General features: G+C 47.5%; 1 protein-coding gene and 1 long non-coding RNA gene across 2 annotated transcripts in view; one reads left to right on the top strand and one right to left on the bottom strand.

Moving 5' to 3' along the window:
• Positions 1-14,297, top strand: part of ACVR2B (activin A receptor type 2B) — a 97,557-nt gene that overhangs the window by 48,478 nt on the left and 34,782 nt on the right. The window lies entirely within an intron of this gene.
• LOC142052363 (uncharacterized) lies at positions 176-4,312 on the bottom strand. Its single transcript, XR_012658811.1, has 2 exons — positions 3,071-4,312; positions 176-2,980 (listed from the first exon to the last, which is right to left on the bottom strand). It is a non-coding gene; the product is annotated as an uncharacterized LOC142052363 (long non-coding RNA).

Genomic DNA, 14,297 nt, shown 5'->3' with positions numbered 1-14,297 from the left:
CATGAGGAAGAGTCGTGTGATGGAGCCGAGCTGGATCCACGGCGCTCATCTCTGCACCTGCGCCGTACTTCATTCTTGGGGAAGAGAAATAAAAAATTTTGGGGACATTTGTAGCCAGTTAACCCAGGCAATACTTCATTTTTGTGGAAGAAAAAAAGGGATTTGTGGCCAGTGAAAGGTTTACTACTGAATTTTTAAAATATCAGGTATATACACATGCACGCGTAAATACAATACGTGAACATAAAATCACCATATATTCACTGCCAGTGCTACTGATGGTACATTAGTGTCTTAATTCAATTTAAATATATTTTGCCTGCCCTCCTGTCGCAGCTGGAGTTGCAGTCTCCAGGTTCCAGTGCCCTCAGTGAAGTCCCTCACCGTGGGGCAGCGGGGTGGTGGCCTTGCAGGGTAGAGCCAAGCATGTTGATGTTTCCAAAGCAAAACATCGCGCTCTCTTCATTTTTTCCCACTGTTGAAGCTGATCAATTCACTCAAAGAATACGAATTTTTGAATGACGTCTTCCTTTGTCCCAGTTTTGGCCAGTGTTTCTGTTCAGACCCATCATATATTTATATATGTTGTCTTAATGTCATGGTTAAGGCCTTTGCTGAAAGTTATGGGCTGATGCCTGTTGTCTGAATGCTAGCTGAATTGGGGTTTTTAATAACATTAACCAGATTTTAGGCAGCCTGCTTTTGCGGGGACGTACGTAGATGGAGGGTAGGAGTGGCAGCTCCTGTCATGCTCCACTTCTCCGACACTTAAGGACGCAGTTGTTCATCATCTGCATTTCTATGTCCAGGTGCAGGTGAACATTAAAGTTTCTGGTTTTAACCATTATTCAGTGAAATTGTTTAAATTCTGTCTCAAAGCCTGGGCTTTGTTTCCATGAGCTCTTCTTATCCCAGGTGTTCCTGAAGGAGATGTTAGGCGATAGCGTTGCGTGGCTGCCCACCCCGCTCCTGCTCAGCTTTTTGACGTTAGTGCCATCTCGATGGATGAAGTTTTTAAAGGCGATGTGTTTCTACAGCTATCCCAAGAAAAAGCTGCTGGGTTGAAAGAGTTGTGCTTCTGCCATCTTCTTGGCCGGGTGTTTTCTCCCATCTGGACTGTTTGGGGTTTTGGGGTGCAAACCCCAGCTGCCTGATGGAGCTGCAGAAGGGATTGCCCCGTGGGTCAGCTCGCCAGCAACCTGTTCAGCAAACCTCTGGCCGACGGGGCATCCCAGCACCGGTGCAAGACTGCATACTGTTACAGTCGCTGCCTTTTTCTGTGTTTTGGGGTTGGTGGCTTTTTTTGTTTAATAGTGTTTTGACTTCATCTCTGGCTGTAATGGATTTTGTGCAGTTGAGGAGATAAACTGAGAAGCTCCACTCAAAGGTACCTCGTTGACAGCCTCTCCTCCGCCGCAGGAGTGCTTTCTTTTTCTGGCTGTGTGTGGTTTTTAGCTGTAGCGGCTGAGTTTCGAGTGCGTGTTGTTGAGCACGTCGCAAGGCTTTTTGGTCGGCAAAGCATGTGTGCACGCAGCACCGAATTGCCCGGCATTACAACGGGTTTTCTTTTAATGCCAGCTATATCAAAACAATTTAGCTAGATCCCTTCTTTCTACACTGGTGCAAAAGCAGGATAAATAACCCAAGATTGATTAATTTGGGAGATGGGTGTTTTGGGGTAGGTTTTTTTCCCTTCTAATCCATGGGGCTGAAAATTGGTCTTGGCTTCAGTGGGGATGAAGATGTGTTCCTGCCGTGTGGATTTAGATATAGCTGCAATCTGTTATGTCTTCTCCTAATGAGAAAGCTGGCTGCCTCCTCTCCCCCATAGCATTTCTTGCTCTGTTTCTTGTCCTTTTTTATGTTTAGGTGTGCATCTTCCATAAAGCCCAGCAGCTTGAGCATCTTTTAGTCTCAGTTTAAGCACATGCTTGCGCAGTGCCTCAGGTAGGGGGGGATTTAAGTCCTGAACTGCCACTTTCTAGGTTGCCTGTTCCCTGAGAATCTGTCTGAAAATTTAACACAAGCCTCCAGCTTTTTTCAGATATGCTTGTGACATGAGTAATTAAAGAGCTCAGTGTTTTCCTAAAGGACCAAATATATTCCATAACTTCACCCAATAACTCTCGTTGTGCAGACAGAGGTATCTTGGATGAGACCATCCAAGTACCTGGAATTTCTCGCTGATATCGCTGTGCCTAAACTTGAGCTTTTATTGCTGTAGCTACATCACCCAGGGATCGGGTGGCCTCAATGCCAGGGTAAGTGCCACACCAGATGTTTAAATAGCTGTTTTTTGAACTAATTCCTTTGTTGTGGGGTAGCTCTGAGTGGATGGAGGCTGATTAATGCCTGCCATTGAGTTTGGGCATTCATGCCTGAACTCCAAGTTTCATTTTTATGATGGGGGAGGCAAAAAAGCAGCTGTGTGAACTGGTTTAACTGGTGAAGTGCTGGTGTTGTGTTGTGTGGGAGTAAGGGGCACGGCGGCCACAAGACCCGGGTGACCACCTTGGCTGCACTTTGTTCTCCAGGATGGGAAAGAAGTTGTAGACCACGGCCATGAAAAAAATGAAAAAATACTTCAGCATCTTAGTGTCTTGGCAGGTGCGAGCCTTAGAGCTGGCTTTCCAAAGGGTATCGGAACCCTTGCGTGATTGACGGGTTTAGGCGGTATCTGCCCAGGCGTGCCCACGTTTGCAACCAGGTGTTGGAGTTCCGTCCTCCACCTTCATGATTGTTCTTTTGCCGAGCGCCAAGAGGCTTTGGGTGTGATGCTGAGACACCCTTTCTCCAAATGGGTCCCTCCTCTATTTGCAGGGGAGCTTAAGTGCCCGTGCAGAGACAGGATTTAATGTGAATGTGATGCCGTAAGTCAAATGCATCCCCTGTCAATGTCTGTATTAAATGGAAATAGGGCTGGTTGGACTCCGCTAATCTCTGGTTTGTGAGGATGAGCGATGGAGAGAGTCTTGGCCTACTTTGAAGTGAGAGAAAGGGAATGTGTAAGGGGAGGCAGGAGCTGGAGTTGCTAGGGAAACACGAGCGAGGATGCTTGCATGGCTCTCACCTGATCCCTGTCGCAGCAGCTCCGTGGCGCAGGTTCCCTTTCATACAAGTGTCATGTAGCCTCCTGGGTGAATTCGCGGTCACAAAAATCTGCTTAAATTGTCCACTCCGGGAGCGTTTCTTTCCTGAGGCTCAAGGGGCAGCAGCGGTGCCCAGCAGGACCCCGAGGAGATGGGGGACACATGGTCAGCCCCTGGGTTGCTCCGGGGATGCGCTGCCCGTCGGCATCGTGGCCAGTCCCCCAGGGTTGCGCTGAGGAATGAGGCAAATAGGGATTCGAATGTCTGGATTCCTCTTGGCTTTCCCCCACCCTTGTAAGATTTAATAATGTCTTGTAAATGTTTTCATCAGCTGCTCCTGTGTTCTTTAATTGAGCGCAGATGAATGAATGGTGTTTGTATGACTGTTTTTTTTTTTTTTCATGTTTAAGCAGCGATCTGTTCAGTTTAAGCAGTGAGTACTTTTGGGGGATGCATGTGGGACTGTTTGTAGTGTGATTATTTTCTTAAGTTTGGAATTAAACAGTTCAGGAGGAAAGCAATTGAAACTTCCCTGTTTCGGCTGGTTCCTTGGGAAGCAGCCTATATTGTGCAAGAATTGGAAGCAGCTGGCTTTACTTTATAATTAATCAAGGCAGCGATTATCTTGCGATAATCTTGCCCCCTTCATCTCCTATTGCATAAGTAAACACAACTTTAGCTTGTATAAATTGAGTTTTGGCCTTCCACCTGTTGCTACCAGAGGTGAAAATTCAAACATGCCGTGATGAGCTTCAGCCCCGTCGCCCCGGGCTGGTGCAAGAAGGGGCTGAGCCGATGGAGCCCGGTGCCAACTCACGCTGGCCGCGAGCGAGCTCCCCCCGACTCCGTCAAGCGGGGACCGCGTTTCACAGCTAGACAGCCGCAGGAGGAGGTGTATGTGGGTGCTGCGGGGCTTCGGCGCTGTTCCAGTAACTGTTGTTTTTTTTTTTAAATGAAGCATTTCTGGCCAGAGACTGACTCTTTGAGCTTCAAACAGATGAAAAAGACCAATTAAAGAATAAAAGGCCCCTGCTAAGGGGTGAGTGGGGGGCTTGCGCTGCGGTGCTGCAGACTCAGCATCTTGAGAGCGGTGGGGTGGCACTGGGTGCGATGAGCTCAGATTAGCTGAACTTGGTCCTTAAGAGCCTTGGTTACATGCGAACTTGCACTGGACTTGAGAGGCAGTTGGCACGCACACAGCCGGCTTTGGGGCAAAGCCTCAAATCCCTTTTGGCCAGCTCACCTGAGTGCTGCCGGGAGGTCAGCATTGCCACTTCTGCAAATCCCAGCACCCCAGGCTGGGCTTTGCCTTTCCATGCTGCTTTCAGGTCCTGTTTAAAAGGAAGGAGAAAGCAAGTCTGAATAGCGGACTCTGCATTCGTCTCTGATTTTATTCCTTACCATTCTCCTGCAATATCTTCCTGCTGGGAAGGTGAAACCATGAGCTGGAAGGAACCGGCTTCTTGCTTGTCAGCGGCGCCACAATGGCCCGTTTGCTCGCCCGGAGGCGGGGGACGCTCAGTGCCAGCTCCTGGTCAAAATGCATTTGGTTTCTAAATTAAGACGGGGATTCTGCAGAAACCCTTGGCATAGGTGAGTTGGAAAAAGGTTTTAAGGGTAAGCAGGTTATTTATACTCTGCCTTGCGTGCCCAGCCTGTGTTTGTGCTGCTAAGTCGTTTATGTTTGTTTTCTGGAGAAAGACCTCTGCCATAAATACTCCTCTAACCATCAGTCAGCAGCAAGCGGAGGGTGGCCGTAGGGCACAGTGTTCAGCTTGGATGGAGGAGTCTGGCTGGGGAGGGGGGTTTAAATGGGATACAGCCCCTTCCCGAGGGCTGAATCCTGCACCATATGACAGCTAAGAGGGTGCAGTGGGCTAGGTGGTGTGAAGACAGGTAGTCCTGCCCTGAGTTAGAGGTTAGGGCATCCACGTGCACACGTGTATGGGTGTCCCCAGCCTCCCTCTTCCATCCCTGAGCAACTTAATTTTAAGCACTGGAAAGATTTACAGGCTCCTTGGGCTGGGAGCAGTCACAGGTTCATGCCTATGATAATTTTTAAAGTAGGGATTGGTGTGCTTATACGAGCCCTGGCACGCTATGGCAATTATCCCACTGATGAAGTCCCTGGGAAGCACTGTTTAATGTACATTTTGCTCCTCGGGACATAAGTATGAACTGGCCATTGGGCACTCAGACTAGTAAAAGGGGTCTGGAGGTGCCTCTTGGTTCGGAGGTGGAGGAAAAGGGTTTGGCAGGAGCTGAAACCCACAGGGTATTAAAGAAAATCCCCGTCTCCCCATAAAATGTCTGCAGGGACATTTATCCTCACATTTGTCTCACGGGCTCTTCAGTAGGAAAGAGTTAACTGTCTCCTCATATGTGTTGATCGCCACAGCCTTGAGGAGGTTTCTTTTCTTCAAGAAATAAACATAGCACGTGTTCAGCTAAAAATATTACAGGAGGAATCCTTTCTTGGCCACAGCCCCGATACGGGAGAGCAGCTGTGTGTCGTGGGGACTTGGTTTGTATTTAAACTTTATCTGTCTTCAAAGTGATGCTGTGGCGGTCGTGGGGCGTTAGAGGAGCCGAAGTCCCCATTGATCTTCTTTTGCGTCCGAGGGTGGACACGGACTAGGACTTCTTGGCAGCTATTTGCCGTGTGGGTTGGAGGAGGCCGTTGGTTTTGTTTGCAGTTACCTGCAAGAGCAGGAAACCTGGAGGTCACTGGGATGAGTTGCACTTGGGTGGCTGCAGGATGGAGCATCTCTGAGGTTGCTCCTCAGCGTGACCATCTGCTGCTGCACAGAGGTGGAGGGCGAGGAGAGGTGTCTCAGCTTAACTTTTCATGGGAATCAATCCATGACACGGAACCTTCCTCATCGAGTGAGGCACCCGGTTCGCTGTGTTAACGGGTAAAATGGATATTGACCCCGTGAATCGACTGTCTTCCTCTAACCGCGCGTGCCTTTGATCAGTTCACTGCATTTGAAAAGTCAAACCGCTCCCGTGTGTCTCTCAGTGGGGTGGGATTTCTTATGTTTGGCTTAACCTTCTACTTTAGGGCCTTTTACCCCTGCAGGTAATTTCAACTTAGTGTTTCCAGTCTTAAGCCCATAGTGTGGGGTTACTGCTGCCTCGATAGACTCGCAGTGTGGGATGGGACTTCCTTGCTGGCTGTTTAACACCGCAGGTGGACGCTGCTGCTCCTTATCATGAAGGTGCTGGGAAGCTGCACTCAAGGACTGGCATTCCCTGTGCTAGCTGCTCCCACTCCCAGACAGATCATTTTATTTTTTGCCTTACTTTGCATTGTAAAAGTAACCATCCCCTCTTTTTTTTTTTTCTTTTTTTTTTTTTTTCATTGTTGGACAGTCATCGCCCACCGCCCCAAATCCCAGTTGAGCCCTGATGCTGAGGGGCAGATGAGGCAGCGAATGTATTCAGCCCAATGATTTCCACATGAGCAGGGCTCTGTGCCGGTGAAAGACGTGAACCCATTGCAGAAACCTCCCACGAACAAAGCTTTGGAGAAAGGATCAACCTTATTAGCACATTTAAGGAGAAAGGGGGTTTGTCACTGTATCAGTTTATGCTTCAGCACACTAGTCTTGTAAATCTCTTCATGGAAGGATTGATTAAAAAACTATATTTACTTCCCCCCCCTAAAAACCCAGAAAGAAAAAATTAAATCCCCAGCACACTAGTTTGCTGTAAATCTTTTAAACAAAGTTTATGGGGTTTGATGGTTTGAAGTCTCCTGCAGTTAAAATTATATTTTTTTTTTCCAAGCAATCTTTTGGTTTCCCAAGTATTCTTCTGGCCTTTTCACTTGAAAAGGAAAGGCAAACTTTCATGAATTGAGCAGGGGCACTCTTTGAATGAAGCGAGGGTCAGTGCTTCTCCAGGCTTTTCTTCCCATTGTTTGAAGAATACACTGAGGATGGTAGGAGCAGATGTGCTGCTTCTATCCGGGCTTTTTCTACCCCTAGTACGGATATGAGCTGCCTTTGCATTAATTCCTCCAATGGTTTCTGCAGTTTAGGCTACATTACCTAGTGTATTGAGGTTGGTTGTAAGCATAGGATGAGGCTCTTCTGATAAAGAGTTGGTGCTTTACATTGACGCCATCCCATTTAAAAACAGGAACAGCAACAAAAAGATGAAAAATATCAGTAGAAGGAAAAATTAGTGAAAATCTTTTGTTTCTGTGATTTGTGTTGCGGGATGCGTACGCTGCACTTGTGACCCTTCGTAGCGGTGTATCTGCCACGCAGTCCTGCCGCAGCTGGGGTCGGTGGACTTAGTGATGGAGGGTGAACTGATGCAGCGTCCAGCCATTGATCGCTGCATGTGAAATGTCATTTGTAATAGTACCTGCTGCTGGGATTTAATTCCAGAAAAAAAAAAAAAAAAAAGGTGGAAGGTGAAGGAGATTGCATTTAAAATAAGTGTATGTGAATGATTTATCTGTATTTCATAATATGCAGAAAGATTAGCCATGCTTTGAACACTAGACTACTAATGGCTTTTGTTTGGCCAGTGACTCTCAATTTAACTATGCTATAAATGAAATGGAGAACGGGCACTCGTGGTCACGAATGCTTTAATGTTAACGGAAAAAAGAAGTGTTTTTTATTAGGGTAGAGGTTAAGCAATCTGGCTTTGGAGCAGAGATGCTGCATTAATTAAAGGCAGCCAGAAACCTGGCAGATTTTTTGCTTTTGGGGGGAAATCCTGCAAACGGTCTTGCTTCTGACTATTCAAATTGACATGCAAACCTCTGCCTTGTGTTAGTTACAGAGGTGGCATGCCTGGTGCGGCTTGGTCCTGTCATGGAAATGCTGTTGTGTCACTGCATGTTACTCGCTGGGTTCCCGCTGTTACGGTATCTTTTAAAGTAGGTTTTGTCTCGCGCGCACACGTCATCACAACCACTGCTTCAAGGACAGTATCTCTTTCACAAGGACTGTATCTCTTTCACCTTCTGAATCTCTCATCCTCTCGAAACAGAGCAATTGTTCAGTGGAGAACGTAAAGTACATCCTCATCCCTACCCGCCACTAATGATGGAGGCAGTCTGTTTTGGTTGGGGAAAAAAAAATATAAAATTCATGTAATTACTCATCTATTCACCTCCCGTTCTGTCCCATTCTCTTGCCTTATTCACACACACGTGTGGGATGTGGTTTACCCAGGGGAGAGGGCAGAGCTGGGCTCAGGTCTGTGCAACACGAGGCAGCAGTGGGAAATCCTGCTTCTGTGAGCGATGGCTCCAAAGAAGCAGGTCATGGTCTGCTTCTCCCCTTGTAGTGGGCAAGGAACAATCTTTACTCCATGAAATGACCATGTGGAAAATCTGTGACATGTATCCCTCTTCCCCGGGGGGGGATATACTGGGAAGAAATCCCGGTTGTCTCTGCTGGAGCTGCCTTTGCTGCAGCCCCCTCCTAATTCTGCCTTGTCTTTTGGAAATTACTGTTTTGCACCCGATTCATTATCAAAAAATGTCCACTCGCGATGAGGCTGGATTAACCATGACATTTTACAAGGCCAGCGGGGAGAAATGCTTTGTGATGAGGTGAAGTTAGTTTCTACTCAAGCCATGTGCTTTACTCTCCAAAATGTCTCATGTCTGGAGGGCAGCATGCCTATTTCGTGCTTTCTTTCTGACAAGTACATTTTAAAAACAGGGCTAAACTTCAACCAGTCAAACTCACTCCACCCCCTGGTCAGAGTTGGAGAGGTGCTATCTTCAGCAGGATTTATGATGCGTTTGTGTGCTTGGAAGATGCTATGTGATACCCAGCCAGAGGCTTGACCGTTCAGGGAAGCGGTCGGATGACAAAGGGAGTCACCCAGCAGAAGCTTGGTGTGATGGGCTTGAGATTTTGTAGAAACTAAAGTTGTTGAAGAGGCCGTGGTGTTCTAATTTAACCTTCTACATAGCACGGACAGAGTAACTATCAGCTGGTACCCGCAGCCTGTCTTTTTTTCTACTGGGGTACGCTTCAGGCTTAAAACCCATTCCAAGAGAAGAGTCTACTTAAGCCTTTAAGATTGCTTAGCAGTCAGTAGAGCTGGAAACAGCACGGTCAGCTGAGAAGCAAAGTGATACTGGGTATATCAGTTCCAAACCCTGCGGGGATACCCATGATGTGGCAGAGGCTGTTGCTACAACGGAAAGCTCTGCCGAAGGAATGGGACCAAGAAATCTGACTGTAATGAAATCTGATATACACCCTGGTGTTTGAGTTGAAAACCATCTGCTTGATCTCTCCTGCTAGTCCAGCATGAGAAGTTTGCGTGCTTCCAAGGGGAACTGTCGAGTTGTGTCCTTCATCTGTAAGCGGAAGATGGAAATAAGATTTGGGAGATAGAAATCTTCCATCCTAGGATAATGAGATGAGAGAATATAGCATCAGGAGAAAATACCTGGAAGGCACATCTGGCTGATGCAGATGACTCCTCTGAAAAAATAATTTGTCAATCCTTAATCTCCCACCGAGGATGCCCTGAGTTTGGGATTCCTGTTGTGCCCCAGAAAACATCTTGCGGATTCATCAGGCTTCCCTGTGCATTGAAATGCACAAGGAAGAGTCGCTTGCTTTCTCGAGCTGTTGCAGCATGCTCTGTTCTTGCCATCCCTTAGGCGGATGGTTTGCGAGGTGGGATTTCCCAAGAGCACTTGGTATTGATTCAGCGCTGCTTCCAGGAGACAAGGGAAATATCTGCTGAGGCACTTGGAAGCCCCTCCTGGAGTTCTCAGGTCTGTGGGGACTTCCACGTGTCCTTTGATCTTGCTGTCTGCTGTTCTTTGAAACAAAGATTTTGTGGAGAGAAGATAGTCAGGATTCCTGAAGACTTTTAACTTCTGTTCTGCAGCAGCTCTCGGAACGTCTTGCCTTTATGGTGTCGATCCCCCATCCAGTTCAGCTTTGGCCTGGAAGACACAGAGGGCATCGCTGGAGCTGCGAGTGGGGCTTTTGGTACGGACAAACTCAGGGCAGTGCCTTTCTGGTTTGCAGACTCTCCTGCTTGATGAGCAAGAGGTCACCCTGCAGAAGGGGATGAGACAGGAATTTGGGGAAGTTGGATGCAGCCAGGAAGTCTTGGTACCAAAACACTGGGTGCAGTGGGGAAGATGTCCTTGTCTGAGTGCTGTGCTCTTTGAGTCCTCGCGTGACTTTGAGTCTCTGCAGGGAAGGTGGGTTGCTCTGTCCTTCACCAGTGAAACCACATCCACGTGAGGCTTTTCTCCAGTGGCACAAACCTGCCTCGCGCTGCTGCCAACAGCTCCTTGGATGCTGCGTCGGGAAGAGCTCTTTGGACTGCTGTTGTAATGCTCTCGCTCAACATACCCTGTGTTTGCCTACCCGGTTTAAAGTGTTACTAGCTCCTGAATACAGAAACTATTTGCAGGAATTCATAAGCTTCCCTGCTCTTGAGCGCTTCAGCTTTTAAGAAGTGGCTGCTAAAGATTTGGTCACATACGCCATGGAAATTAAAACACAATATGAATTTCATGTGAGATAGCTGCTCCTAAATGGCTGCGCGCATGTAGGTATTCCTAATCTGGAGCAGAGATTAATTTTTAATCTGTTATATTTCATTGCAATATATCCACGAAGCTAAATTGAAACAAAACAGTATTATTCCAGGATAAACATGCTCGCCTGCGGGTATCCAGGAGGAACAGGAGCCTGAACAACCCTGCTGGAACAGCGCCGTGTGCGCACAAGCAGCAAACCGATTGCAGGCAGCAGTTGTCTGCTGCGATTTTAAGAGGGAACCCATGATGTGGAAAATCCTTTGCAGCTGATATGTCAGTCATACCTGAGGATCAGCCAGAAGGGAGGGATAACAGCACGTTTGCTTCCCAGTCGAGGGCAAGCAGCTTGCAAAAACCTCGAGTAAAGCTGGAAATAAGCTGCTGGGACTTAATAGGGAATTGCAGTGCGCCGTACAAGCAGTTGTAATGCTGGAGAGTAAGAAGTAAAACACTTGAAAAAATAGACATGGTGCTGGTGCTCCTGTTCTTGATCAGTGTCCTACGTGAAGTAAACATTGAGGAAAATTTCTTGCCAACCACCATTTTCCGGGGCATTCGCACAAGGCCTGCTCTAAGTTAGCTGGTTCTGCAGGAGGTGTCTCTTCAGGAGCCGTTTGCACCAAGGGTCATGTGAGGGGATGGGGAAATTTTCAAGGTGGTTCTGGGAACTCATTAGGCTAAAAAAAAAAAAAAAAGCTATGGTGGGTGTAAGTGGTCACTGTATTTTTCCCTTTTAACATACCTGAGCTGGGCTCCCCACCTCTCCATCACCCCCTTCCTTCTTGGTGCTCGCCTGCGTGTGCGGCTCGGGATGTGCCAAACCAGAAACTCCTCCCTGACCCCTTTGGCCGGATTTTGGGGTAGGGAGAGAAGTTCCTGGCTCGCAGGGGTTGAGATGCGTTCAGGATGCCTTTGCTCCAGCAGAGGTTTCCACGCTGGGCTGCCTTCTCATCCTCTCCCTGCGTGTGCCACTGGCGTTGAGCTGGTGGTCCCAGGCAGGTTGGTCAGCCCCGGTGCCAGTGTCCCTGCACCCAGTGTGGTTGGGATGATGGGTGCTGGTGGTACCCGGGGTGTGCAGCCACGAGGCTCCTCCAGCCACCGCGCTTCCCTAGGTCGGCTGGTTGGAAGCAGTGCAGGACGCCACATTGTCCTTGACAGAGTTCAATAGTGCTTCTTCCTTCCTTTTTTTTCCCTTTTATTTTCTTCTCTCTTCATGGGGGATTGTGATGCTTTTCTGCTTCAGCTATTTATACATCCAGACAATCCTGCCCGCTAGTGCTGGTCCCTTCTTTAGCCTAGCCCAGCTCCTTCCTTGGAGGTTGCCCTCACCTGGTTTATTTTGTGACAAAATGAGCCCATCTTCACCCTGGCTTCACCTCCAGGGCTGTGAGTTATCTGAGTTCAGAGCTATGGTATTTCTCTCTTAGTCATACAGAGATATTCAAAGCCCTGGTGCTAAACAGCATCAATCCAAGGACCGGCTGCCTGGGGTCGTGGGTGCCTGAGGGAATTGGGTGAAACATCTCTTTGCTTTTTGAGCTTTCATTTAAATTGGGTGTTCAAATTGGAAGAAGCTCTGAAAACTTCTTTTTTTTTGTTGCTTAAAAACCCACAAACCCATCGCTTCGAAAGAGGGAAGAGGGCAGGTACGGGGCTGCAGCTGAGATTGCGGGTGGTGGTAGCAAAGCAGTGAAATGCTGTGGGATCCTGGATTGTCGAGAGTCGTGACATGCCTGTGGCATCTTCTTATTGTAGGGAAACATTTGATTTCATCTTAGCAAAACCCACTGGGTGGTTTGTGCTGGGATGGCGGCGGTGGCATGTCAGTTATGTTCCTTGTATTTGATAGCGTGCTGTTTCACCTCCAGTAGAAATAGGATGCTTTTCATCTAGCTCCAACATCATCTGTGCTAAAATGGTTGATGATTAATGTGGTTTTTCCACTAAATTAAGGAAATCTCAGCAGAAGGTTGGAGCAGAGCAGGAAACGGCAGCCAACACCATCTCTCCTTAAAGGGAGAGACCCACCTCCTTCCCTATTAAAAAATCAACAATAAAGAAATAATTCCTTTATACTCATAGCTGATCAGAAATAACTTGCCCATCTCCAGAGTCTCCTTATGTGTTTGCTGAAAATCTTTTTCAGGATGCAGGGCTTTTTTCTAGTTCAGGGAAATTGCATCCTCACTGGGAGCGATGCTGTAATAGTGTGTTGATGAGGAAGCAATCTGGGCACTTTGGTTTCCTCTTGTATTAAACCTTACAGGGGGTTTACCTGCTGGAACCAAGAGGATTTAAAAGGAAAGCGGAGATGTTCAAATGAAGATAGCGCGCTGGGTCTGACAGTGTTGGGAAACGGCTGTAAAACATTAGGGAGGGTAGCCTGAAATTCCAGGCAGTCAGAAGGCAAATCAAAAGTAAAGATAAAAAGTTCCTCAGAGGTATTTGCTTAAAAAAAAACCCAAACAACTTGTGGAAGCAGTTTGGTGCTAATGCGCACCCAAAGATTTAGCAATTCAAAGGAAGAAAATGCTAAAAAAAAAAAGAAATTAAAATTCCTTGTACTCTTTGAAAGGCAAGAGACTGCTGCCTTAGAAGAAGTGCCATTGGCACGTGTGGTGTGTTCTGAAATTGCTTAGGAGAGAATATTGAACTTGGGAGGGGAGTGGAATGGAGGGAGAGTAATTATATATAATCTTAAAATGAATTAGGTGATATAAATGTAATGAAAGCAAATCCTGTTCCTGGAGAGACTTTTCAGTTTGCATTTTGATATCCTAGGGCAATGGCATGTTGCTCTCTGACAGACAACCATTTGATTTGGAAATATGTGAATAATTGGGAAGTGGAACCTCTTTGAATTTGTTACTTTCCCCTCTAGCATTTGAAGGACTAATTATAGGAAGAGCTGCAGAATGCCCTAGGTGGGCATGCATGCAGCCAATTCTGTGCTTTGCTGGTTGCATGAGTCACTGCACTGCATCCTGTGCTCTTTGACATGTGTCCTTGCTTAAAAAACTATATATTTATTTTTTAGATGGAGAGATAAGCGTGTTATACTCCGTGTCACCGAGCCCTTGCTAAAGATACATGTGGTACAAAAAATGCTCAGCAGCTCTGTGGTCGAGGCTGGGGATGGGCTGGGACGTGCAGGTGGTTGGGTAGGAGTAAACGCATGCGCGGCTGATGGGAAGAGTGAGCGGCTGAAAGCTTAAACATCTCGCCAAGGCTTGTGCTACCTGCTCGATTGAGAGGCATCGCCCTATTTTAAGATTACTTTAAAGAAGGCCTGAGGGTCCTTCTGTCTGCAGGTCTCTGCCAGCAGCCGGAGGCTGACCCTGTGCTGGGCAGGAGGGACCGTCTCCCCGTGCCCAACGTGGGCACTGCCGATCCAGCGGATGGCGCGAGCAAAAATCGATGTGACCGACTCAAGCTCTCCAAGGAGGAGAGAGGGTTAATCAGCTGTGTGGCTGGTCCGAGGCACTTGGTCTCATTGATCATCTCTGCCTGTGCCCAGCCGCAGGATGGTGGGTTTGAGGGAGATTCGGACCAGCATCGGGGCAGGAGACACTGAGTGTGTGAATAAAAATAGTATTTTGGCAGAATAAAAACAGAATTTTGCTACCCGGAAGAGCTCACAAATCCTAAATAATAAT

Source organism: Phalacrocorax aristotelis, chromosome 2, assembly GCF_949628215.1.
Source record: "Phalacrocorax aristotelis chromosome 2, bGulAri2.1, whole genome shotgun sequence".
Lineage (NCBI taxonomy): Eukaryota > Metazoa > Chordata > Aves > Suliformes > Phalacrocoracidae > Phalacrocorax > Phalacrocorax aristotelis.
Note: the sequence above shows the minus strand (reverse complement) of the source record. Positions and strands in the feature narration are given on the sequence as shown.